This window comes from Aedes aegypti, chromosome 1 (assembly GCF_002204515.2).
Source record: "Aedes aegypti strain LVP_AGWG chromosome 1, AaegL5.0 Primary Assembly, whole genome shotgun sequence".
Lineage (NCBI taxonomy): Eukaryota > Metazoa > Arthropoda > Insecta > Diptera > Culicidae > Aedes > Aedes aegypti.
In genome coordinates this window covers 156,987,534-157,013,091 of record NC_035107.1, presented here as the reverse complement: position 1 = coordinate 157,013,091, position 25,558 = coordinate 156,987,534, and the positions used below count along the sequence as shown (strand labels likewise).

Genomic DNA, 25,558 nt, shown 5'->3' with positions numbered 1-25,558 from the left:
TACAAGTTACAAACCGTCACTTATGGAATCTCCTCAGCATCGTTTCTGGCCACTAGATGTTTGAAGGAGTTAGCTGATGGTCAAGAAGGCTTACAGTTTCCATTAGCCAGGGATATCATTATTCACGATACATATGTGGATGATGTGGTAACTGGAGCAAATTCAGAAGAACACTTAATTAGTAAAAGGGATGAGATAGTGAAAACCTTGGGAGCGGCTAAATTTGAATTGCATAAATGGTCATCCAACGCTAGCAGCTTACTAAGCGTGATCGAGGAAGAAAATAGAGAACCACCTAATGAGCGACGCGCCATTAAGACCCTTGGTGTATACTGGGATCCAGAAGGTGACTCTGTTTTGTATAACATAAACAGCGACAAGTTTGTGAACGAATCAATAACTAAACGTCACATGCTGCAATGTATAGCTACCATATACGACCCATTGGGTCTTATATCTCCTGTACTAACTACAGCTAAGCATTTTCTGCAACGAGTTTGGATCGACGGCTATGATTGGGATGAATTCGTATCGTCGGATTTAGCAGCACCTTGGACAAAATTCCTGTCGGAGCTTCCTTCAGTCAACGCGTTGATAATTCCTCGTCACACGATAGTAAACTCTCCTCGCAACATTCAATTGCATGGATTTTGTGATGCATCAGGTATCGCATATGGGGCGGTACTATACGTGAGAAGTGAAGATCTAGATGGAAGCATTCGAGTTCGTTTACTGTTCGCTCGTTCTAGAATTGCACCTGCAGGAAAGAAAGGAACGAATTTGAAAAAAAAGGACGTCCGTGGAGCTTGAATTATGTGGAGCAGCATTGCTAGCTGAAATGGCTGTGAAGGTTTTACAAGCGTTGGAAATAGAGTTCGATTCTGTTTCTCTATGGACTGATTCGGCAATCAACCTAGCTCGCATTTGCAGTGATGACAATCGTTGGAATCTCTTTGTGGCAAACCGAGTAAGCAAGATTCAAAACTTGACGCCAGTAGCATCATGGAAGCATATAAGTGGTGCAGAAAATCTAGCAGATGTACTTTCCAGAGGGTGTTCACCAGGTCAGTTGCAGTTAAATCGTTTATGGTGGAATGGCCCCACCTGGTTGGCAGAACCATTAGATCAGTGGCCGAAACAGTACCAGCCATCCATGCTGACAAGCAGTGAAAATGTATGTCTAGTTGCAGCTTCTAAAGAGCCGTCAGCATTGTTCGGCAGATTTTCTACCCTATCCCGATTGGTGTCCGTGGTTGCATGGTGCTTACGGTTTACGAACGCTGCAAGAAAAAGACTGTCCATTTCAGAAATGGATGCCGCACTCACGTGTATGTTAAAATTGTGTCAAACTGAAGTTTTTGGAAAGGAACTACGATTGCTGAGATCTGGAAAATCAGTTCCTGCAGGAAGTCGTTTGTCATCGCTGAACCCTACATTACATGGTGGTTTTATGGTAGTTGGTGGCAGGCTAAATAACGCTGCTTTGGATCAGTACCAAAAACATCAAATCGTTCTCCCACAACATCATCCGTTAACTAGAATGATCGTCATGAAGGAGCACATGAAGGGACACCTACCACAGGGTGGCCACCAAATTTGGATTTTGAAATTCCCGCTTTTTTCCCGGTTTTCCCGATTCAAATTCCCGTCTTTTTCCCGCTTTTCCCGTTTTTCCCGGTTCGGTGGCCACCCTGCTACCAGAAAAGGCTTTGCTGTATGCAGTGCGTCGCAAATACTGGCCGCTTTGTGGACAACGAGTTGTGCATAACGTTGTGCGTAGCTGTGTTCCATGTTTCCGAGCCAAGCCCCAAGGCGTGCAGCAACTAATGGGTACTATGCCATCCGTTCGTGTTACACCTGCTCGCCCCTTCCTGAACACGGGTATTGATTTCTGCGGTCCAATTAAATTGAAGAATCCACTACAACGCAAACACAATATCACAAAGGCCTGGATTTGTGTATTTGTGTGTATGAGTGTGAAAGCGATACACCTGGAAATCGTAACCAGTCTATCGACAGAAGGTTTCCTGATGGCTTTTGACCGATTCCTAATGTCGAATTCGTTTTTGAACCTAGGTTGGAACTGGCGCAACCCGTTCTGAATCACAGTTTCAACCCCAACCCGATTCAGGTTCGACCGAACTACAATTTGCTTGACGTTTGTTTGTTTATGTGTTGATCACCGACCCAGTTCCTAAAAACGAAAACGACATAAGTCGTCGTGGAATGTGCCAGAATATATATTGCGATAATGGCACAAATTTCACGGGTGCCAAGAATGAAATGAATCAGTTTTACAACAGTCTGGCAGATAGCAGTGATTCCATCCAGCGTCGTTTAAGTGAACATAAGGTGCAGTGGCATTTTATTCCCCCACGTGCCCCAAATTTTGGAGGCATTTGGGAAGCTTGGCCATTGACGCCATTGACGCCTATTTCTAGTGACCCGAACGACTTACTACCACTTACCCCTGCACATTTTCTTATAGGGGATAGCATGATTGCTCCAGCAGAGCCGGACTACAGCAATATTCCGACAAACCGTCTTTCGATGTATCAAGACATAAAACGACGCCAACAAGTGTTTTGGAAACGGTTTTCCATGGAGTACCTTAATACACTGCAACAACGAATGAAACATTGACGTTTATCACCAAACTTGAGTTTGGATCAATTGGTTATTGTTAAGGAGGATAATTTACCGCCCCTTAAATGGGCTATGGGCCGCATTACAGGTCAATATCCTGGTAGTGATGGACTTGTGCGGGTCGTAGAAGTACGTACTTCTGGAGGAGTCATCAAGAGGAGTATTTCCAAAATTTGCCCTCTTCCAACGGAACAACAATTAGCTGACTTGGAGGATGAACAGGTCAACGCCGAGGGTGGATGTTCGCCCTTTCTCGCGTAACAATTCTAAAGGGCCAATGATCAAATTGTAAACAAATCGGGTTTTGATACCATTCGATAGCACCTCCCAACACCCACAAACTATGCAAACATTGTCAACATAATCATAAAACTTACCGTTATAAACTCGGTTTTCAAAACGGCCAATAACCGCTTTTTTCCAAATCATTCATTGGCCCCTGCTCGAAAAGGCCAATGATTGGTTCTCGCTCCATCAAGAAGGCCTACAATCGGAAAATTTCGCAAACTGTCATTGGCCTTAGCATGGTGAGAGGCCAATGACTCTCTCTTGCTCATTCATTGAAAACCGAAAAGGCCTAGCCTTGGGCCAAGCACGCTTATAAAATTCTATTTTGACCAATAAAAAAGGCCCATGCTTTGTTTAAAATCAAAAATGGGCCAAGCATTTAAACTCATCATTTTTTCCGCATTTTTGTCAGTTTTCAGAATAAAATCGATTATTAGTGTGTAGTAATAGTAAATCGTCACTCAACTAGCAAGAAATCACATTGATTGATTTGAATACTGAGAAATAGGAATTGAAAATGTGGTGAATAATGTTCAAATTGAATTTTCTCAGAGTCAACGATCTGAGGATTGGCCCTTTAGAAATGTTACGCGAGCTTTCAGAAATAAGAGCAGCAGTTCACGTTTCACAAATGTCATTTCGGAGAAATAAAGTGTGTTTATCGTTATCGCCCGAACAAATCAAGTGCGTTTTTTCTATCTTCCAATAAATGGATCAAATCTAAGAGTGTTATCCCGCTTTTGAACTAACAACCTCAATGAAGTATTTTTGATTGTTTTAAAGATTTTTTTCAATACCATTATAATACCAAATTTAGGTATTGACAACTGAACAATACCTAATTTTTGTATGATACTAAAATATGGTATGCATAAGTTATTGGGAGTTATTTGTTCCTCCTCGGGTAGTGGTCCCGGCAAACTTCGTATTGCCATCAAGTGGGCCGTTGAAAAACCGCTATGGATAGTCCCATTCGAAATGACAGTTCCGTTTACTCTATTTTTTCTCGATTTTCCTGAGATTATCCCTGGACTTTCATAATACAAACACGTCGGAACCCTCGAGGAACAAAATTTAAATACGTTGACCCGTTCGTTAGTTATTTTGTGACATACAAACACCATTCCATGTTTATTTATATAGATTTAGATTAAATTCGTGTAATATATTTAAATTTGTTTCATGGTACAGGCCGGACTCGATTATTCAGAGACTCGATTATCCGGAGACTCGATTATCCGGAGACTCGATTATCCGGGATTCGATTATCCGGAATTTTAGACTCGATTATCCGGAATATATTTTGATATTCTCGTTTTTCAGTTTTTATGTATAAAATTTAAATAATTTAGTATTGAAATATACAATATGAATGTTTTAGCAGTTTTGGACGTAGGAAAGAAAAGGAGGGTTTAAAAATGTTTTTTTTTTGTGTATGCCGGTTAAAATTTTATTTTTCTTAAGATCCCTCATGTTCCTAGAAATAATTTCTGGCTACGCCACTGCATCATATAAATAAAACAATAAAAAAAGATAATATTTAAGTTCTTTTATCGCAGATTGTTTTTTTAAGTGATTCGATTATCCGGAGGATTCGATTATCCGGAGTAAAAAAAAAATCGATACTCCGGATAATCAAGTCCGACCTGTATTAACATTTTGATTATTATCGAAGTTGTACGTTCCATTTTTCATGTCGATGATAGGTATTGCGACAAAACTATAACACCATTAAAGATTGAGTGTGCTTCGTGAAGCCGTGTTTTGGGAATCGGTTTTTTGCGTCGCCGGAGTGAAATTTGTGTTTTTTTTCGGTTTGACATTTCGCTGGGCAGTGCGCAAAATAAATTCGTTGGTGTCGAGAACGTGACTATTTCAGTCAAAGATGGATAAGCAACTGGTGAGCTCGTTTCATACTTGTGATAACATATATTTGTATAGTGGCAATTTTACGTTTATTTAATCTCTAATCAAACTATGGATGGTTCGTCACTAGAAGTGTCGGCATAAGCCCTTATTCTTGATTTATATAGTTTCGAGACAAACGTACGTATTCTTTTTATTTCATTTTGCAATTACTAAAAAATAACCTTTGAATAATTCGACATTAAACTTGTCGACGCACCGATAGATAACTTTTCAAATAGAGGCTACATGAATCGTATCACTTACCACGGTGAATCCTGATCATGTAGTTTCTGAACCCTCCCACTAACCACTAACCACTCCCACTATATTATCCGCTCATATAAAAAATATCGTTTCGTTCCTTTTCTTAAAAAAATAGGGGAAGTGGTGGTAAAATGAACAGGGGTGGTAAAATGAACACCGTGTCTTTTACCGAGAAAAAACAAATTTCGATGAATTTTTATCACGCACGGAGGATTTAGAGCATAAATCTGAGTGTTCGAGTTGATACGTAGGTCAATTTAAGTGAAAATATCAACAAAAACTAAGATTTTAGAAAACCTCGTTTGAAAATTAGAACTGACGTAACTTTTAGCTCGGAAGACTTGAGGTTTTTCAGTGAGGTGAATATCGTTATGATATGATGTCAAATCTGATACCTTCAGAATTCTTTTTGAATGGATTACAATCATTATTGGATGTATTTTCGGTGGGGCAATGAAAATTTTCAGATATATTTGTTTTGCTCACGTTTTTTGCGTGGTGTTCATTTTACCACCAACCACTGTTCATTTTACCCACATAGTGCAGGTAAAATGAACATTTGCATCGCTTTTTGATAGCGATGTAAATATTGAAAATTTAGCTATTTTAGTCTGAATCCATGCAGCTGCTATAGATTACATCCCTATTTTTGATGTTGTGCGATTGAACTGTACAAATTCCTCGTTTTTATATCAGAAACAAGATGATTTCCTTAAGGTGTTCATTTTACCACCCCTTCCCCTATATTGTCCAAATCTTGTATTTTGAAACTTAGAAAAGCTGATATATTAAAAATAAAAACTGGACTTTATTGCCGTGCATTTAGTGTTGCAAAGTAACTAGCTGTATCGATCAAAGAAGTTTAGGTGCAATTCCCGCTGCAGTATTTTTTTCGTCGGAAACGTATTACGATTGTGCCATTTTGCGTTGCATGCTAGTCCGTTGATTCATGTGATGCTCCCTTTAAAAGTCATGATCGTACATGATGCTTTCCAGGAAACTTTCCACGGTAGGATTGACAGCTAAGTGTCTATGCAACCGAAACGAAAGGGAAAACAAAACTTACAAGTATAGTCGAGCTTTACATTTTCCTTTATAATCTAACGGTCACAAAAATTGCGAAACTTTAAAAACTCGGGCACATATGACGTAAATTTACATGAATTTTTAGGGAAGCTGCTTACGCAGACTGAATATTTTGACATTTCCATTTAAGTTCTAAAAATAAAATGAATGATTCCAGTTATTTAAAATAAATCAGTTCCATGTTACCAACCTTTACAAAAACATCGTTTAAGCATCATTTGAAGGAGGGCTATGTGATATCAAAAGTGATAGGTAAAGTAAGTGAAAGAGGTTGGAGGGGGTCTTTAAAAAAATAACTTAATTTTTGAGTTCCGTACACGACTCTGATAACGGCCTTATAGTGGAGGTCGAATTATGCGTATCCGTCAAAGGATACAAACTCTAGTGGAATTAAATGGTATAGTACTCAATTCGGTTTTCATTTATTTATTGGTAATCCACTAAACAATTTTAAGGTTTATAATTATTTTCAATTTTGATTTTTATTCCATAATTATTTTTGAGAAAAAATCCCGTATAATTTTTGAGGATGTAAACAAACATGCAAAACCAAGACGGTTTGATTGAGACAATCAGTTTTCAATTTATTCACACATATATGTTTACCCATTTTTATAAGACATGGACTAGTTCTCGAATAATCTCGATAAACGTCATCGTTATTATATTTATTGGCTAAAACGTGGTGAAATATTTTTGCACTGCACGGATTAAGATTCTATTAGGAATTATGAATCAAAATCCGTACAGCAAAATAATCCTCCCAAACAGTTATTATACTGATCAGAAATAGCATTTACTCCTGCGGAATTACAAATACTCACTGTAAGAAGTCACATGATCAACAGGTGGTTCAGAAAAAGTGCGAATTTGACTATCAATATGTTGGAAACTATTCTCACTCTTCTTAGCAAATCACAAACCAATCACCACAATGATGAGCGGTCACATTTTGATTTTTACAAATTTCAAGTCATGGCATACTTGTATCAAATTAGCTTGAACAAGAACTTATGACTTATTGTAATTAGATGTGTAATTTTGAAGCTGTGTATTTATTCATTTTAATATTGAAATAATGAAAATTCAATCAAGTGTACGGATTTCGGTCCCACACGGAACTGTGCTCTTATCCGTCCACTCACAGCAATTGAGTTATCAGCTTTTGCGCGCCTTTCACTGTTCTCTGTTTTAATGATTCACTAAATATTCCTCGCACACGGTCTTGTAAATTTGCTAGTTTCGCTTACCGCTTCGAATATGTTTTCGGTTAGGGGTACCGGGGGCAGTATGAACACCCGGGGCAGAATGAACACCCCCTGTATATTTGCATTTGCGAATAATTTTACACTTCAGATACAAACTATATTTCAGTTGCCTGTTAGAAGAGTAAATTATCCACTAAAATTTCAGAAAAAAATGTTTAAAACATTGATTTTGAACCGAAAAATTGAGCATGATTTTATTGGGTTCGAAAATTATAACATTCACACCTCACCAAATAAGGCTTCAGAGACAAATGAGTGCAAGTTGACTGATAATGTAGCTCTTGGTTAAATCTTCAATTAGTTATGCTATATTCAAAAATATAGTGGATTTTTCTCTGCTACATTAAGACATTAAAAAACTTATATGAAAATTTCTTATACTGTTGGGGCAATATGGACACCGGCTGACAAAGTAGAGCTGACACTTTTAAAGATAAAGAAATATAACTTTAAACACAAAATAATCCAAAAATATTTAGCATTTAATGCAAAGATTATGATGCGGAACCACAAATCGGTTGAAAATAGTCAATTTTCTGGATTAACACTAACCTGGAGGCAATATTGGAAGCATTTCTACGAAAAATGTCGTATATTGGTTTTCAGTGGCACAGTGATCTGTAACTATGGTTTCTGAATATGTATTTCATTTTTCGAATTTCTGGGAATGATCGCGGGACAATTTTTCTATAAACGTTAAGATGTCCATACTGCCCCAAGGGGGTGTCCACTTTGCCCCGCTAGCTTGATGGTGACTACCAAATATAAGCTTTTTTTTTGGAAACAAAATATTTTTTTCCGAATTATGCGACAATGTTCAACAAATGCTTAAGAACTCTAAAAAGCATACCGCACAGTATAATATTCATGTCTTTACAGTCAAAATAGGCAAATTCCTTAGGGTGTCCATACTGCCCTGTGTTCCCCTAATTCGCACTGTAATTTACGCGCTACTACGTTTCAGCATTCAATTGCCTACGCTAGGTCTGGCTTTTGCAAATCACAGCCGGCGCTGGAAACAAATGTTTTCTGTACCGCTCTGCCCATAACTGCATATTTGTAACATTCGACAAAAGTAGGCATTTAGTAAATGAAATACCAAGTTTGCATTTTATGGCAGTATGGGAGAAAACTCAAATTTATAAAAATTACCAAGAACTCAAAAGCAGAGCTGGGAATGGTAATAGTAGTAGGCTTAAGTTTTTGCGAAAATCACGTGGTTCTTCTAATACAGTAGTTCAAAATTGTGAATCTCATCAAGTAGCCTATGTTGGGTACATTAATTTTCTTTATCAGTAGTGTCATTGAAGGCTGTAAATGCGGGAAATGCAGCGGGAAATAGATCATTTTTCTACAGTAGTTTTGGGTTGCCCTTAGCAATAGGTGTTTTGCTATTTTCAAGGCATTTTGCCTACAGCAGCGATACGCGTGAGTTTCACTGGCTCCGCTGACTGTGATTTGCTACGCTTGCCTACTGTAGTGTTAATTTCAGAACTTTTCCCAGCTCTGCTCAAAAGTGCTTATTTGAGGCTGAAATTTTGTACAACTCATATCACACGCTGGGAGAATAGACAGAAAATAACTCTGATGGAAATTTCAATGCTACTACATTATGAGGCTAAGGTATAATCTCAATGTGACTGTTATGTGGTTACAATTACCAATGTGACAAAACAACTTGGTATTTTTTTTTCGAATTTGCTAGAACAATCTCACAGATTTCAGTAAGTTGATCGAAAGTATTTATCATTTGATGACTCTCCCCGGTGTTAACTCGAAATTGTCAAAAATGTTAAATGTGACAAATATGCAGTTATGGGCAGCGCTGTAGCACTATAGTAAGGTACCGCGGGGTAAGTGGATAAATGGGGTAAGTGAAAATAATTGGTATAGTTAACTGAATATGTGAATAAACCTTTTAAGCTCATGCGTAAATCATTGAGGCCATTGATAACATTACGATAGGTAAGAGACTTTTGAAATTTTTCAGCCATTATTGCATAATAGAGCGGAAGATTGTTAACCTATCAACTATCACTCCGTAACAAGTTGTCGGCGCGTAATCTTATTTTACTATTTTCAGTGGAAAAAGTGGCGGAAAATAATTTTCTGTACCACTTCTAAGTTGTCCCCTCTGACAGTTTTGAAGTGCAATAAAAAAAGTTTAAACTTAATTCGACATAGACCTAAAAATAACTAAATTGAAACACCTTCCATTTTCTAATCACGCGGGGCAAGTGAAAAGTTTCTCATTAGAGATTGAATTTGTGTTTTCTCTTTAAGTAGCTATAAGTATACAAGGTTCGCAATTATCATAGAACAACAGAACGTGCTGATAATTCAAGAAACACTATACTCAAAGCATTAAAAGCTATTATCATGGCCAAATCATGGAACTTCTCTAAAAACAAGGTTGCCAAATATTGCCCCAACTCGCTACCGGTGCTCTACGCCTCGCACTCTGCAGCCATTCAACAACTCTGTGAACGCATTTCGAGCTCTGACACAATTGTTGTTGTAGGGGACTACAACCTCCCTCAATTAGTCTGGCAGATGGATGATGACGTCGGCAGTTTGCTTCCTTCTAATGCCTCCACCGAACAAGAGATCACCTTGGTTGAAAGAATGGTTGCCTCCGGATTACATCAGATCAATAGCCTTTTGAATTCAAATAACCGCTTGCTGGACCTTGCATTCGCGAATGAAGTAAACGACGTTGAGTTGATCGAGCCACCGTCTTCTCTCCTCCGGGTGGACCGCCACCACAGGCCGTTTGTTCTTCGTATTGACGTGAGCGATATTCGTAGGCAGTTGGCAGGTAATCCAAATCAAGCCGATGAATTTGATTTTCGACGATGCAACTTTGCTGAGCTAGAAGCTGCTATCTCTTCCATTGATTGGAATTCTTTGTTTCACGGCATGGACACTGATCAAACGGTATGTATTTTCTATGAAACTTTGTACGAAATTCTGGACGAGCATGTTCCACGTAGACGACGCCGACGACATTTCTACAAACAGCCTTGGTGGACATCCGAGTTGCAACACCTTCGCAACGTTGTGCGCAAATCTCGTAGACGCTATTTTCGATCGCGGACCGTTCAGAATCGAGACAATCTTCGTATCATCGAATCCCGTTACAAAGAATGTCAAACAACCTCGTTCCGAAACTACGTTACCAACATGGAAACGACTGCAAAGCAGGATCCCTCCGGTTTCTGGACGTTTATTCGGAATCGCAAGCGTGCTAATAGATTCCCTGCCGAAATGACATTCAATGACACCGTCGCCAACTCTCCCGAAGGCGTTGCTAATTTGTTTGCGGAATTTTTCGAAAGCGTGTACTGCACAAACTCACCAACGTTCTCGCCTGACAGTGTTAGCAATTGTCCAGCATTCGATTTGAATGTCGCACGTTTCGATGTCACACAGCAAGATGTTTCGTCCGCCTTGCGAAAACTCGACATCACAAAGGGACCAGGGACAGATAATCTTCCTCCGTTGTTTCTCAAGGAGTGCGCTGATTCTCTTCAAATTCCGCTGACGATAATTTTCAATCGATCGCTCCATGACAGCACTTTTCCGATGCTCTGGAAAACAGCCTCGATCACTCCGATCTTCAAAACAGGCTCTACTCGTGCAGTTGAAAACTATCGAGGAATCTCGATTTTATGCTGCCTGGGGAAAGTCTTTGAAGAATTAATCCATAGCGTTTTGTACACTGCATGTCAACCTCTGATATCAGAATTTCAACACGGATTCGTCAAAAAGCGTTCTACTACGACAAATCTCATGACGTTCACAAACTTTCTCTCGACCGAAATCGAAAATAAGCACCAGGTAGACGCCATCTACTTCGACTTTTCCAAAGCATTTGATAAAGTCCCGCATGATCTCGCTATTGCAAAGCTTAGACACCTAGGTTTTCCAAATTGGATAGCTCTATGGTTGCAGTCCTATCTAACGCAGCGTAAGGCGTTCGTCAGTATCAACGGCACGCGTTCTCGCGTTATCTCAATCACGTCGGGCGTGCCGCAGGGTAGCGTGTTAGGACCGCTGATATTCATTCTCTTCATCAACGACCTCTGCTTCCGACTAAAATCAGGAAAATTGTTGTACGCGGACGATTTGAAAATTTACAGGGTAATCATGTCTCATTTGGATTGCTGTGCGCTACAGAACGATATAGATGAGCTTGTGAATTGGTGCCAGCAGAACGGTATGGAGCTGAATATAAAAAAATGTAAATCGATTGCATTCTCTCGTCGACACTCACGAATTGATTTTGAGTATATGGTCGGATCGGAACGGATCGAATGCGTGGATTCAATACGCGACCTTGGAGTTACTGTCGACAGCAAACTACGTTTCAATGAGCATGTCTCCCTCACTACCGCAAAGGCTTTTGCCGCTCTTGGATTCGTTCGTCGCACCACCAATTATTTTAAGGATGTATATGCACTCAAGTCGCTCTACTGCTCTTTAGTTCGTAGTATTTTAGAATACGCAGTTTGTGTGTGGTCACCGCATCACACGACACAAATCGTCCGGTTGGAGAGAGTCCAGCGAAGTTTTATTCGATATGCTCTTCGTCAACTGCCATGGTCTGATCCCGTAAACCTGCCAGAATACCCAGCCCGCTGTAGACTGATAGATATCGAGACACTTGCTTCCAGACGCAACAATTTACAGCGACTTTTCGTATTCGACCTTTTAAAGGGGAACTTAGATTGTTCATCGCTTCTCGACAATGTTCCATTCTACGCACCCAATCGCCATTTGCGAGAACGGGACTTGCTACTCATCAGGCGGCATAGAACGTCTTATGGATTCAACAACCCGCTGTCCAAGTGCCTTCGTCTGTTTAATAGTGTTAGTGCTTTGTTCGATTTTAATGTGTCTAAGTATGTTTTTAAGAATAGGATTAAGGATTTAGATTAAGAAACAGTCTGTGGGATTTCAATAATTCGAGACAGTGACAAATAAATAAATATTACGATATTAACATGTTTGCTTCGGACAGCCGATTGAAGGGAAACCGTTTATTGAAAAGTTCCAATATAAGAGAGAGCACGGAAATCTCGTGGAATGTCTAAGTAAAGCTAGTTCAAAACATGAAAAATGGGGTATAAGTGTATCCACATAAAAAGTTTCTAAATACTTTATTGAAGGATTCCGTATGATTTCTCCCGAAGAGCCATCCGAAGTCATATCCGATTTTCTTATCAAATAACGAGCGGTGTAAATTCTCCCCTGTCCTTTGGTTCAGAAAGGGGTATGGGCGCGTTCTGCCAACTCGGTCGAGGCAGATTTCTCGTGTGAACAAGTTACAACATGGACGTTCTAAAGTGCCAGAATGAAGTGTTGTGCTTGTGGGGAGCACTTGAAGATGGGATGGAAGGTCATTACTTCGCGTTCAAGGTGCTTATGTAAAAAGTTATAATCGACCCTTAGCTTAACTATCTAAATTAACAGTTGCAAATACAATAATCGTTCTGAGTTTACTAACATGTCGCCGCGTTAATTTCATCATAATGATCTTTTATCTACATCCGTCGAACCATTCTGAATGGCCGTTGTGAGAATATCACCAAGAACTTCTCACATGCAATAAAGCTGGATTGTCCTACATTGAAACTTCAAGGTTTTCGCTCTTTGGGATTCATTTTTTGTTGTTTATCATTAGTTTCAGGGATTGTTATCGTGGCAATCCAAAGAGCGAATTTTGTATGACTTCAATGTAGGCCAATACTGCAATAAAGTATGTAACAATCACTAACATTCCTTCTCTTTTTATCCTTGTTTTCATATCTAACCCGCCATTATTATGAGGAAAAATTTAACGGAGAGGACGAACATCCCTTATCATGGCAACGTAAGGGACGAAAAAAAAAGATGAGTATAAAGTTTTTATAATCATTCTTATCACTAATTGAAAGGTAAATCAGATTATCTTATAGGGGACGGACCTGGTGTAGTGGTTAGAACACACGCCTCTCACGCTGAGGACCTGGGATCGAATCCCATTCCCGAGATAGTCACTAAAAATTTCAGTGACGACTTCCTTCGGAAGGGAAGTAAAACCGTTGGTCCCGAGATGAACTAGCCCAGGGCTAAAAATCTCGTTAATAAAGATAGAAATAAAAAGATTATCTTATTATTTAACTAATAAGTTCCACAGAGCGATTTGCAAAACACCACACAAAATCCCTCCATTCCCAAATCCTTAGGCAAGTAGTGAAGTGTTACTACCGCTATATGTATGACTGATTCATTTTCTTTCGATCTTGCATCATTCATACGTGTAGTGGAAGTCTAGAGTTGAAGCAAAACTTAAAGAACCTTCTGGTCAAAGATGTTGCGTTGCCTACTTCCCATACTCCAAAATCCCCGGTGTATTATGGAAGGTATGAATTTTTAAACTTATGCTGGAGACTTGCCCCTGACCCCCTTGTACATCAATAAAATTAAAAAAAAAAATAAAATAACGAGCGGTGTAAATTCTACAGAGCAGAAATGTCCTGTCCCATGATGTAAGAACTAACATTGGAAATGTTGCAGTTATAATGTTGTCGAATCATTTCAAAAAAATGAACAGACTAAAATTCAAGTAACAATAATAAAATTTTCTTTGTTTGCATGTTACCTATGTGTTTGTTCATTGGGACGCCTTAACAAATGTTAAAGGTAATAGAAATCTTGAATATAACTGTTGCAAGTCACCCCGCATAGGTACATTTATGTAAAAATGATTTTTATTAAAAAATTGATGCTACAATTTGTGTTTTATAGTGAAATTTAGTTGTAAATTACAATGTGTTGCAAGTCACTCCGCCGTTGCAAGTCACCCCGTTTGACGGTACAGAGTGGATCTTCGTATTTTAAACTTTCTACTAGTGCACACAGATAAGATAATGAAAGTGTTAAGTATTCCCGGTTCGGTAAATCCGCAGAAACACCAATGGATTCTGATTGAACTACCACGAGCAAACTGTTGAGTACCGTCAAACGGGGTGACTTGCAACACATTGTAATGTACAACTAAAGTTCACTATAAAACACAAATTGCAAAAGAAAATTGGTTTTAAATGACCTTGATGATTTGACGCCTCTTTTTCCCATACAAAAGTAGTTCAATTATTTTCTTACAAAAAGGTATTCATAACGCTCTTGTACTGGTCCGAATGCTTTAAATACATGACTAACATGTTTTTTGAAAGAATTAATTCCGCCCTTAATGGTTATTTTTGACAGATACTTTGACTATTGAGATTCTGCTCAGAGGATTTGAGTACATTAAAAAAACAGAGTTTAAGTGCTAGTAACGCTTTCAGTAAAATACTTATCCTGTTAAACAGAACTTATCGTGTGCGCAGAACAAGGAACATTGCAATGAGTGCGCATAATAAGGAACACGGACCGGACTCTTGATTAGATTTAAAAAATCATTACTTAGTGAAGCTTTCATATTTTTAGAGATCTGAAAAGCCTTAAGTGCGCAGAATCCCAGGGCTCCACGGTATAACATTCAATTTCAAACTTATTCATTTCAGCTCATTCGGCATCCCATCTCAAGCTTATTTGTGAAGCGCTTGGAGCAATTTGCTCCAGTTTTACCACCAACTACGAAGAAAATCAGTCTCAAAATACAAACGAATCGAAACATCCTTTCGACGCGATTTTGTTACCTATTTTGAAGAAGCTCGAATCGTACACTGAGCTGCGAACTCTTGATCGTAATGATACCACAATCGTTGAACTACTAGCATCGATTTGCCTCCAGGCCGTGCTTGGATCATCTATGCCTCACCGACTGATGAAAGCTTTTAATAATCTTTTGAAAATTTGCAACTATTGGACACAATATAGATTTGCTCGTTCAGCATCAAGGTAAGTGGATAAATTTCATTAGCTGATTGTACATTTTGAAAACGTATATTATGTATTTCAGATACGGACAACACTTTCTTGCTGCAATAATCTATCTAAAGCTGTCAAAACACGTGTCCCACGAAAAACTTCATTTCTATCTAATCGCAATGAGTCAAATTTCGAAAGCTGAATGTGTTTTGAATCACGGTTTGCTCTATGAGCAAATGGTTCAAACCTTTCCGGAACCTGTACAGGTCGATGCTCCTCAGCTTTCTTTGCTAGATCGTCTTGACAGGTCTATCAATTTATACTGCATGGCTTTGTCGACGCTTAAGGTTTGTCATTGATAATTTAACAAAAAAAAAGTCAAAGGTGATCTAACATCCGCAAATTTTCAAATCAGGCAACATCGTCCCCTCAGCATCCTATGACGTTCCAATCTGAAGTGATTAATCTCAGATGTCAGTTTCTTCAAATGTTGCACAGTATCGTTGTTTCTAGAAACACATTATGCATCACACCTCCATCGGCAATTTCGAGTACATTGGCGCAAAATTTGAGAGATCCACTGCAAAAGTTCGGACATGTTACTAATCATCTGCGAAAGGACATCAAGATTCTCAAATCATGCGAAGAAGCGTACGCTAAGCTGTATAAAAGTTCATTCGATGCAGATCCATGCACTTTGGAGTACCTCAGTAGGTGAGTGGAGAAGTTATCTTGTAAGTGAAAAATTAGTCCAAGTATGCCGGGATACAGAGGATGTTCATGTTAAACCTCTGGCCCTACATGAAGATACTCATCTGGGATAAAGCCTGCTTCTCAGCGTAGTGTTCTTTTTGAGCACTTCCACGGTTATTAACTGAGAGCTTGCTTTGCCAATTGACCATTTGACATGGGTATATCCATGACCGAACCGGAATACGATGACGCGATTGAAATTCTTTCAAAACTCATATTTTTATTATAAAAGGTATTATTTTCAACCCATTTATTTTCTTTGCAGTGTACAATACCTATGCTCGATATTACAATCATCTATTGAGACTATCTCGTTTACAACACCTTCAGAAACTTTCAAACATCCACCAAGCGTCACCTATCCCGAAACCAAGTATTTGCTCTACATTTGCCAAATAGTGTCTAAACAGTTGCAAACATTGCCTAATGAAATCGGATCAACCAAGTCGATCACTAATAATCATATGGACGTATTGCTAAAAACAGGTGGAAATTGTCGTCAAATCATCGCTGTGCGTGCCAAGATTTTTTTTCCAAGTTTTACAAAACACATCGGTGAAACTGGCATTAACCCCTCAACCGCGAATATCAGGAGAGCCAATATTTGTTCAACCAAATAGTAATTTGGTTGTTAAAGTAGAGGGTAAGATATACGTTAAATGTTGGGAATTTTTTTTAAATATTCGATGTAGGAGTAGAGTAATTTACCTTTCATTTTATCGTACCTAGGTGTGATCCAGCACTACGGCAAAAAGCCGTCTCTGTTCCGGTCGATTGATTCCATTCAACTGACCTTATCATCTCAGCTGATGACTGCTAGAATGAATGACGTTAAAGTAAGTTGTATGACGTTATCATGTGTTGATAGATTCAAGTGTTATAATTTTGATTGCATTACAGGTTAGCTTCGATAATGTAATTTTAACACAAGTGGTAAAACCACACCGTGATTTTCTCAGCGGAAACTTTCTACTGTCGCTCCAAAACACCATACAATCCTATCCTGGATCATCAGTTTCTGTTGGCGGGCAATGGCAAGTGACGCTTGAAGCGTGCGTCATTGATCAGAATGGAATTATTTGGGCCACAGGTCCTAAAAGGTACGTTGGATCGTAATGAATTCTTACTTATTTGGGAGCGGGTGATTTGGCATAAAGTCATTTGGCATTCTGGTCATTAAGCATAATGGGCATTTTACCAATGAGAAAAATACCCTTCATTCCAAAGATTGTTCTTCGTGAAAGAAGAATGTTATGTCATATGATTTTCTACCGAGTAGCTTTACACCAAGTGACCTAGATCATTCGATATTTTAGAATGGGGCTCTGCACTGTTTTGATTTTGCATGAGATTTTGACGTTTACTGGCCTTGTTGTTTACTAATTTCATGAAGGAGGGAAAGAGAGAGACAGATTTTTGTGCAGAGCCCCATAGCGTCGCATTAAAATAGGAAATACGAATTTTATTAGGATAAGGAGTTGAAAACAGGGACACCGTTGATTTTTGGTTTATGAAGTTTCTTTTAAGATTATGTCAAAAACCATTTTTGCAGATGGCGTTGTACACAAGGCAGATCCCTACATTTCGACAGAGCTGTTCGCTGTCACTATCAACGCTTAAAATTTGCTGATTTGTACAGGCCGACTGCGATACATTTCTGATCATCTATATCACATCAACACCATGCTGTCTACTCCATGACCAGTGCATTGATGGCGATAGGCTATGAATATCGCAGATATGTTGAGTTTTGCCTCAAATTAAGCAACTAAAATGGCACTTATCAGTAGGTACGATTGGAACTACCATCAGTGCACCAGATTCCGCTTATTTAAGGGAAGTTATGTGTTCAAATGTTTATTATAAAATGACATTATTTTTTGTGCAACAAAGAAACAAGTTTTCAATCGTTGATGTTTTATTCGATTCAGATGAACAATAGGAGTATTATTTTGAATGAAAAAATCTGGCGGCCATCTTGCATTTTGACGCCATCTTGATTTTAAGTAGTAGAATGGGGTTTTACCTTGTTAACACTCAACATGTTGAATTTTAATGCTACCGTTACACTCACTCTTCTTCTTGTTCTTCTGTTTCCTGACGTTACGTCCCTTCTGAAACAGAGCCAGCCCCTCAGCTAGCTTTAAAAATGTAAATAGGATTTATTAACGCTTATTTGCTACCTGACTGATTCTTCGAGTTGAAAAATAGCATTATTTCTTTCATTTATTTGGTCTAAAACCATTGATAGAAATTAACAATCAGTTGAACAGCTGAGATAAGATAAGAAAGAAATAATCTGATTGTTTTTTTTTTAACGGATGCCTCATAATTCAACGTGATGAGCGCTGAGATGGTAAAAAATCATTCGACTGCTAAAAACCAAGATGGCGTCAAAATCCAAGATGGCCGCCAGATTTTATCACTCAAAATAATACTCTTATTCTTCACTCGACTCGAATAAAACACCAACTTTCAGTCGTTTTGTTTCTTTGTTGTACAAAAAATAATGTTTGCATTGATTGCACTCGCCATATACGTCAAAATCGTAGAACATGATTTAGAAAATCGTTCATTTCATAGGGTAAATACCATTGCTCACCTTGTTTTTGTAGCCTATCTTACGCAATTTTTCCTCAGCTTTCTGATGGTGATCTCAGAATTCAAAACGAGCGGTGTGCTTATGGTGAAATATTGATTTTTCTAACAAAATTAAAGATGGCGGACAAATTTTAAATGGCCGCCATTTCTTTTTTATCCTTCCTAAATGAAACAAAGTAAATCATTTTTATCTTCATTTAGTTAATATTTCTCAAAAGGACTATGGGTACATAACACAATTATATCACCCTATGATATTACGATATAAAGATTTTATCGAACATAGGATGATACAATTTGATGCAGGATGTTGTTAACAAAAAATATATAAATAGTATAATAAATATAATTGAACGTGTTTTAAATATATCAAAAACATATCAAACTCAGTTATAATTTTTGATACAATGTATCAAAATTATAATACTGTGTTATATACGGGGTAACCCGACTATTGGTACATAACACAATTATATCACCTTACGATATTATGATATAAAGATTTTATCGAACATAGGTTGATAATATTTTGATGCAGGATGTTGTTAAAATAACTAAACTTATGACAAAAAATATATGAATTGCATAATAAATATAATTAAATGTGTTTTAAATCTATCAAACTCAGTTATAATTGTTGATACAATGTATCAAAATTGTAATACTGTGTAATGTACGGAGTTACTCATTTAGTTACGAGTTTTTTTTTATCAATTATAAGAAAATTCTAAGAAGACATGATATTTCGCGCAATAAACAGAAAAAAATGTATGTTTTGCTATAAAACAAGCAATTTAATATTGGAATTGTGTAGCAACAAGTTAATTTTGAATCACTTGCAATTATTCAATTATTAAATCATGTTCATAACATTTTGTTAACAAATCCAAGATTTTTTTTATTCTCCCCAAATGAAAACAAAGTAATTCGTTTTTAGCATGAGTTAGTTAATATTTACAACAAAAAAAATCATATGATTAACAACAATATAGATAAACGTTTTGTGTAAATGTTGGAACAATAAAGAATAGGATTGAATTGAAATGAAAAAAAAAGTAAATTTTGAATTATGGAGAGCACGATGTATGGAAATTTGAAGGGACCGAAAAATCCATCGAGTTATAGAGTATATCGAGTTATACAATATCGAGTTGTGGAGAGTCGACTGCATTATAACTTATTGAAATGCACTGATATGAGTTCAATTTTACTGTTAAAAATAAACAAATAGGAACATGTTCAAAATAATCATAACATATTATGGTATATTTTTTGTGGATAACAGTGTCTAACAAAATTATATCATAATGAAATATGTAAATTATATTCTGATAAAATTTAATTTTATTTTTTTGATATGCCTCTAGTCTGGTACACAGACTTAGATTTTTTTCACGAGCTCGGCTGTGCGAATCTCGGTTTTCCACTTTTAACCGAGACTCAGCTAACAAATTGTCTGGTTGCTTAGCAACGAGGTACAATTAACTTATGCTCGGCTTGTATTTTCTGAGATCCCAGGAAATTTGTTTGCCGACTACTCGGCTGTGGGAATCTCGGTTAAAATTAGCCGAGATTCGGCATTTTAAATTAAGTGTGCATGATCTAATCAACAACAATATAGATTTAAATTTTGTGTAAAGGGAAGTATGCACTTCAACAGAAAAGTAAACGCCTATCTCGATGCATGGGAAATTTTTTGCAAGAAATGCACAAGAAAAGCATTTTTCTTTGATCGCAGTACACAGTTGAAAAGAAATGTCAATTCAAATGGAGCTTAGTATAGAAAATTACTTGACCATTTCTTCTGCAGAAATTTTTACCTCTCTTGAGCGGAACATCATACTTAGCTTAAATGTTAAAATAATGGAGAATGGTGATGAAGGACACACAATAAAATATATTTTGCTTTGTGAATCAAAAACTCAACGTTATAATATCACATAATCGTTGGTCTAAAAGAAAAGAAAAAGTTTCAAATATTGTATATGTATTATTGAAATGCATAAGTATGTATTTAATTTTGTTATAAAGTTGTTAAAAATGAACAAGAAATAAAATACATTATGTTATAATTCTGGTTTAACATGTTCTGTGAATAACGAAGCCTAACAAAATTATATCATAATATGATATGCATATCATATTCTTATAAAATTTTATTATATTTTTTGTTACCAGCCTCTAGTCGGGATGCTCCTTCGTGGAGCGAGCAACGAAATCAGGATCGTGTCCGGTTCGCGTAGTAACCGCACTATCGCTATCTGTCATCCGTGTACATGCTGACGTATTTGTTTCAAATTATATTTTCATCGTTGACTAAAACGAATCCTTTCCCGTACCTACTTAGACTCCCAGTGTTTTCTTGTGGAAGTGCAGAGTAACACGTCAACTTTTCCCTCACATCCCCAAATTGACCTGCATTCGGACTCAGCCGGCGCCGTTATTGTTTGTTATAATAATGGGTGCACCATCAGTACTTACAGATTGAAGATGCTACTGATCCTGAGTAGCATCTGTTGGTTCCCTGTTTAAGTACAGCTGTTCTTGCAATAACGGATTAGTAACTGCGGGCGGTCAATCATGCTCATGCTCTCAATCATACCAATCTCATTGTTTGATACATGTTTGATTATGATGCGCTTCGTTCATTCAAATGAGAGATGATTCCAAATATCACTCAACAGTCGGGGTCAGATGCACGGTATTTGGAACGTATGGTTAACAACAGTAACTGTAACTATGGTTAAAATTTCGACTAGTATACTGCCGTGAATCGCAAGTCAGTCCCATCTGCAGAGCTGGGAATGGTAATAGTAGTAGGCTTGAGTTTTTGCGAAAATCACGTGGTTCTTCTAATACAGTAGTTCAAAATTGTGAATCTCATCAAGGAGCCTATGTTGGGTACATGAATTTTCTAAATCAGTAGTGTCATTGAAGGCTGTAAACAGTGCCGTAGCGTGCTATTGGCCAGGTTGGCACCCGCCAAGGGCGCCAGCCTTTAGGGGGCGCCAAAATGCGTGCCATAATTTGTAAAATTTTAGAGGAGACATATTTCATTAGGGGGTCTCTCAAAGAGACAGTTAAAAAAAAACTCTAAACATGACAAATGCAAATTATGGGACCTAGATAGTACGCGCAGCTACAATGAGGGTTGTTAGTTCAAAACCTATATTCTCCTGGGCATAGAGTACATATATTCGTGCTTGCCACACGATATCCAATCCAAATGCAAAAAATGGTCAATTGGCAAGTAAAGCTTTCAGTAAAAACACAATTTCTTTTTCTTCTTCTTTCTGGCGTATGTCCCCACTGGGACAGAGCCTGCTTCTCAGCTTAGTGTTCTTATGAGCACTTCCATAGTTATTAACTGAGAGCTTACTATGCCAATGACCATTTTTGCATGTGTATATCGTGTGGCAGGTACGATTATACTTTATGCCCTGGGAAGTCGAGAAAATTTCCAACCCGAAAAGATTCTCGACCGGTGGGATTCGAACCCACGACCCTCAGCTTGGTCTTGCTGAATAGCTGCGCGTTTACCGCTACGGCTATCTGGGCCCCACTTAGTTTTGTTTTATTGGAACATGACGTAAAGATTTTTTAGCAATTGGAATAAAACTAGTCTCTGATAAAATATTCTAGTGAAGACATTTTCCACATCCTTTCAAGTGATTTTTTTGCCTTTATTGGTTGCTCATTCCAATAAACCATTCCTCTCACAAAGAACGAGTCACCATACATCCACCATTTATCTGAAAAGCAGGCTCTGTCCCAGTTAAGACGTAACACCAGAAAAACAAGGTGAAAAATGAGAATTTGAAAAAAGTGTTACTCAATTGATTTTAATAAAATATTATTGAAGAAACTTGAATAAAATCCAGAAAAATTAACAAAATAGTTAATTTAAAACTACTATGACAAATCTCAGGCTTATCAATGTACATTAAATAAAAATTTTCCAATTCCAGCAATGATTTGGAGATCCCGACACAAAAATTCAAAGTTAAGGCGAAACAGTTGAGAAGACAAATGAAATATTGGATCAAAACTTTGAAGGCACAAATCTTTTGAAAGAAGCCGCGAACAACAGTGAAATTCTAATTTAAGTATTTTGTGCACTAGCAGAAAAAAAAAGTTTGGTCAATTATTTTACTATTTCTTCAGTAAAGTGCCTTTAAAACGGTCATTGGGGTAAATAGATTTCGACAATAATTGGATTCTGAGATGATGATTCACATTGAAGCAGTAGGATTCCACATAATTATTATTCATATTATCACACAAACCAGGCCACAATGTCCATTACGAAATCTCTTTTAAAATTTCCACATAGGTATACAAGTATCATGTATGTGGGACTTTGACAGAATACCATGCGAGTTTTTGACAAAATTTTAAGTAGGATCCCTAGTCAGATTTGGGCGTTTTCACGTGATTCTGAATCGAATAGCATCTTATTCAATAATCAGATCGAATATTCAGAACAATTCTCACAACATTCCGAATCAAATTATTAAAAAAATAATTGACATTGAAATGAGAACAGTAGCCATATACCTTAGTTTTACTCTATTATCTAATAATTTAAGAAACTTAAGCAAAAGTAAATAGGTCAGCAATTGTCAACAACCATTTCTTAGGGAATATACACTATACTGATATTTCAATAGATCCCTGTGGTCTTAAGGTGAAACATCTCGGAATCCAAAGATGGCCGGCACAATGGCCGACTTCTCACCCTACTCACGTTTTCAAAGGCACAAAACTGGAGAAATAGTTGGCAAACGTTCCTGATCTTCTTATTTTATGCACTAGCATAAAGCCAAAATAGAAAGTGCACTGTTGTGGGATGCTTTCTTCGCGAGATTTGTGCCTTTTAAGTTTTAGTGCAATCTTAGAAGTTGATTCCAAACCGTTTCACCTTAACAGGAAATGTATTAGAAAATTCAATAACATCCGGGCTATCAGACAGTCCTCCTGAGAATAAAATTTGGTATACTGTGTATGACTTCTTACAGAACTTTATCCCATCATTGAATGTCTGTATACAAAGTTTTAATAAACACCAATATCATAATCCTTGAGAATTTTGATGAACCGTTTTTACAGAAGTCGCGCTAGAATTTCGTGTATTACAGGTAATATAATGCTTTCTTAATATATTTAAAAACAACTTGAGCTTCAAACAAGGGGCGCTCAAATGTCGGTTCGCCAAGGGCGCCATGAGACCACGCTACGGCTCTGGCTGTAAATGCGGGAAATGCAGCGGGAAATGGATCATTTTTCTACAGTAGTTTTGGGTTGCCCTTAGCAACGGGTGTTTTGCTATTTTCAAGGCATTTTGCCTACAGAAGCGATACGCGTGAGTTTCGCTGGCTCCGCTGACTGTGATTCACTACGCTTGCCTACTGTGATGTAAATTTCAGAACTTTTCTCAGCTCTGCCCATCTGTATTTTCGTCAAAATTGAGTTGAGTTCACTTTTCAACATATCTTCCAATGCTCTTTCAGCTGCACTTATGAGATAATATAGGGAGTCGATGCCGGTTATGGACCCTTTGTGTATTATGGACCCCCTACAGAAAAACATGAAATTAACACTCAAAGCAACCTTATTTTTATGAAAATCCACAGGGGGAACTTCGATCGCATTGTTAGTCAGCAGTTTCAAACAAAATATTTGGTTTGAGACGCATAAGTACAGGTATTTGAACAGTTATGTAAATGAAACCACACAAGAGGGTCCATAATACGCATTTCCAGGTGGGTCCATAATACGCACGTCGGCAGCGAGCCGGATTACATGGGAATCAAATGGAGGGTCCATAATAGGAAACGTCAAATTTGTAAACATTCCTATTATTGACCCCGAGAGGGTCCATAATAGGCATTCGGACAACAGTTTTCCAAATGCATATTTCGCTGGAAAAAATCGAATGATTTGGTGTGTTTCATAGGCGTACTATGAAGTAAAGACATTAAACTTGTTGTTAGACTCCACAAAACGTATATCCGTCTGAGATATCATTGCGGAAAAGCGTCGAGAGTGAAATTCAGCTACTAAGGGGTCCATTACTAGCATTGAAACCCTAATTTGTTTGGAAAAATTAGGAAAAACCAGCAAGTCAAATTGTCCCATAATGAAAAGTAATCGCATATCAGTCTCACTACAGATTTCCGCACCGTGTAACACAAAAATGAATCGTGTTTTGATGATCATTAAAATTTTCTCGGAGAAATATCGTAGTGAAAAGCAAATTGTGAACGACCTCCAGGTATTTTCAAAACACCGTCGGCTGGTTAAGCCGTAATAGACATGACAACCCTTGTTGTCTTGTAGGGGCCCAGATAGCCGTAGCGGTAAACGCGCAGCTATTCAGCATGACCATGCTGAGGGTCGTGGGCTCGAATCCCGCTGGTCGAGGATCTTTTCGTAAAGGAAATTTTCTCGATTCCCAGGGCATAGAGTATCTTCGTACCTGCCACACGATATACACATGCAAAAATGGTCAATCGGCAAAGAAAGCTCTCAGTTAATAACTGTGGAAGTGCTCATAAGAACACTAATCTGAGAAGCAGGCTTTGTCCCAGTTGGGACGTAACGCCAGAAAGAAGAAGAAGAAGAACCCTTGTTGAGTAAATTTGAGCGGCGATCTCTCTATCGCAAAAGGGGTCGATATGACGAGATACGACCACGTCGAAAGCCGGACCCATAGAGTAAGGTGGGGCAAAAGTTCGACCTTAGTGGTATAATCAAAGTTTCCAGGAAAACAATAGCAGTTAAAACAAAACAAATACCATACAGTGAACCTTCAACATATTGGCTATAATTTTGCTGAACAATTTTGTGTCAAAATATTTACCCATTTTTAGTTATAACAGTTT

At 37.8% G+C, this 25,558-nt stretch overlaps 1 protein-coding gene across 3 annotated transcripts in view; it reads left to right on the top strand.

Annotated features, from left to right (window-relative positions):
• LOC5568544 (integrator complex subunit 7) overlaps positions 1–25,558 on the top strand; it is a 112,118-nt gene that overhangs the window by 46,717 nt on the left and 39,843 nt on the right. For 2 of the 3 annotated variants that reach the window (XR_002501844.1, XR_002501843.1), the window contains exons 6-11: positions 15,014–15,350; positions 15,412–15,667; positions 15,736–16,034; positions 16,339–16,716; positions 16,803–16,909; positions 16,974–17,173. The exons of the other annotated variant lie outside the window; for it this stretch is intronic. The gene's annotated coding sequence lies outside the window, so the exon portion shown is untranslated. The remainder of the gene's footprint in view (positions 1–15,013; positions 15,351–15,411; positions 15,668–15,735; positions 16,035–16,338; positions 16,717–16,802; positions 16,910–16,973; positions 17,174–25,558) is intronic. 3 annotated transcript variants of the gene reach the window in all.